Source organism: Apteryx mantelli, chromosome 3, assembly GCF_036417845.1.
Source record: "Apteryx mantelli isolate bAptMan1 chromosome 3, bAptMan1.hap1, whole genome shotgun sequence".
Taxonomy (NCBI): Eukaryota; Metazoa; Chordata; class Aves; order Apterygiformes; family Apterygidae; genus Apteryx; species Apteryx mantelli.
The window spans coordinates 34,898,882-34,901,949 of NC_089980.1; positions in this window are offsets into that span (position 1 = coordinate 34,898,882).

Consider the following 3,068-nt stretch of genomic DNA (forward strand, 5'->3'; position numbering starts at 1 on the left):
CTTTGTACACGCAGTGGGCCAGCACGGCGACGGCGGGCGCGTGAAAAGAAAACGCGTAAAGAGAAAACTCCTCGGCGCACGGAGTTCAGAGGGGGGTTTCTGGGGGGGCTGGGGGGGGGTCCCCTTTTTTTTTTTTAAACACAGGCCTCATTTTTTCAGGGAAAAGAGCGCGCCGCAGCGCAGCGCAGCGCGCGCATCACCGGCGCGGCAAGGGCGCGGGGGGGAAAAGGTTTCACACGCGAAGCGGCCCCGGCCCCGGCCTCAGCCCGCCTGGCCGCGCTCCCGCCGCCCCCGGCCCCGCCGCCGCCTCCCGGCCCGGCCCGGCCCGGCCCGGGGGGGCGTTTCCCGCCGCCGCCGCCGCACCTGCGCCGGCGCTCGCTGCCTCCGGGCCGGGCCGGGCCGGGCCGGGCTGGCCGCCGCCGCCGCCGCCGCCGCCGGGCGCGGGAGGTCTGCGGCCGCCGCCGGCTGCGCGGGGCGCGGCTGCGTGCGCGGCCGCGGCGGCGGCGGGTGGGGGCCGCGGCGAGGGGAAGCGCCGGCGCCAGCAGCGCCGCCGGGAGGCGCTTTCGGTTTCGCGGCAGCCCCCGGGGCGGGGCGGGGCCGGGCCGGGGAGTCCCCGGCGGCGCCGCCGCCGCCGCTTTGGTGAACACGGCAAACTGGCTGGGAGCGACCCTCTCCCTTCGCCTTCACCGCAGGCCTTGGGCGACGTGAGCCACACCAGCACGAAAGCCCTCCCCAAACCAGCCGGTCACGTTAATTTGCCAGGACGATAGTCCCACGGGGATCACCACGGGCCAGTGTTATTTGTTAATGACTCCTGACACACAGAAGGAATTTTCTGACCCAAGCACCCTAAGACGGCGCGGCGGTCCTTCAGCAACAGCAGTGATGCAGCGCTCTTCCAGCGCTCGCCTCCGTCACCTGGCGCTGCGCTTCGCTCCCGGCCTTCTCCGGGAAGCCGCTTCCAGGAATGCCAGTCCCTGAGGAAAACACCGTGTTAGCCCATGAACAAAAGCAGTAAGGTTGACCGCAAAGAAACAGGCAGAATTATCTGAACTGGTTTAAGATGACCTCTGAAAAAAAAAGATGGTTTTGGAAAGACCTGACTTTTGCTCTCTGTAAAATGACTTGCCACTCACATGCACGTAAGTTCATGTTGCATTAAGAGTTAGGGAGTCCAACGCGAGTCTAGGGGCAATGACTAAAACAAACGACTTTCCAGACGCTCTCTCTTGCAAAAAGAGTCTTTCTAAGTCTTTAAGTCTTCAGGAACATCCTGGTAAGCCCAGGTTCCACCTGCATGAGAAGACAAGGGGGGAGCGCCAGTCAGAACAACAGACTTTCCACTTAAAAATATTTACTTTATCCACTTTTAAGTGAATATTTTAAGTGAATATTTTATTTGGAGTTGGGATCTAGTTCCCAAGACAGAGATTTTCTGTACTCATGAACCTCTTTCTATCGAGGAACATTATAATTCCCCTGGAACAGAGCTTCGTGATGGAGAGGATTGCTCAAAAAGATTATCAAATATCAGGGTTGAGACCTTACTCTTAATTTGACTCTCAAGATTGAGTATAACAAAAGACATTTTGTATTAAGATGAAGTCATACCCCTGAAGCAGCAGCAGTCATGATACCTAAGTCCCAATGGTTATTTCTGTGACAGTCCCAGAGAAAACTTCAAGTGAGCAAAAGATGTGGACTGGTTTTGCTGCTATGATTATTTCAGTGTACTAAAGAAAAAAAGGGCTTTAAGATTAAAGATTTTAGGCAAGTAAAAACGGCAGCCTTCACTAACAGTGAATATGAAAATGAAGACAAATTTAGGAGTTCTACTTTAGTATCAATTTAAAAGTTGTCCTTTATGAAAGGTGCACTACCTTTTTACATAGTCCAGATACTGTTGGCTGTATTTTTTCTTTTCTCTCTCCTCTCTGCTTGAATCAGGGATCAAAAATCTGTATTCATCAGTATAAGTCTACAGCAGGCCACAAATGGCATTAGAGAGTTTATATATTTTTCCTTTTTATCTCACATAAAACTTCCTGTGATCTTAAAGCAGGTATCTGTCATGGCAGTGCCTGCTTTTAACTCACTCAGAGAAAGGTAAATGCTGAAGCATAGCTATTTCAGCCTCAGGAGAAGCTGGAGGTTTACCACTCCTGCTGTAACTATGAAGTTGCATTTAGATAGCCCTGTTGTAGTGTAGCTGGGACAACTGCTAACTCCTCTATAGCATTCCTTTTTGAATGGCATCTTCCACTTTGAAATCCAGATCTAGCAAGCTATCAATTTCAAGAAGTCTGTCTTTGCCTTGGGTTTTTTTTTTTTTTTTTTGGCTCCAACTATATTTCTGCTACCACCATTTGTAACTTAGTCTATTCCCCTCTTTTCCTAGCAAGAGGCATGACATTGTTCTAGTAACTTTCATCCTAAACTCTTCCCTAAACTTTGCAGTTCTGATCTAGTCATACATAAATTCCCCCACATATAAGCTACTGGTTTGCATTTTGTTTTCTATGGACTGCAAAGTTTCTACAATACAAACCGTATCATTAAAAAAAAAATCCCAACAGTATAAAAACAAACAGACTACAGACAGAGAGAACTATAGTTCCTTTTGCTCATGATCAACTGTAAAACAAATTAAACTGCTTTACTGTGGTGTGCAATGTTTAGTGATTGTTTTATTAATGCAGAAATATCTGCTTAAGTTCATACCCATTCTGATTTAAAGTGCAACAATTAAGTCTGATACTTTCTTTTTGTACATCCATGTTTTGCAGTATTGTTCCTAGAAGACATGTAGTTCAAGTTATGCCTTGCATTTGTAAAATCTGCCATTTTTTTAGTATGTTTTGCTTTATTAACTAAAATAAACTGTACAAAAAGCTGTAAAGTTACATTAGCTTTTAACAATGTAGGATACACGTCCTCTGCCAAACTTTAGTGTGCAAACATTTTACATTTCTTAAAGTGACAAAATTAAGCCAACTTTGAAGTCAGAGTTCATTACTACATTACAAAAACTGGAGACTAGATATGTCAAAAGAAATTCCCCACTGAAA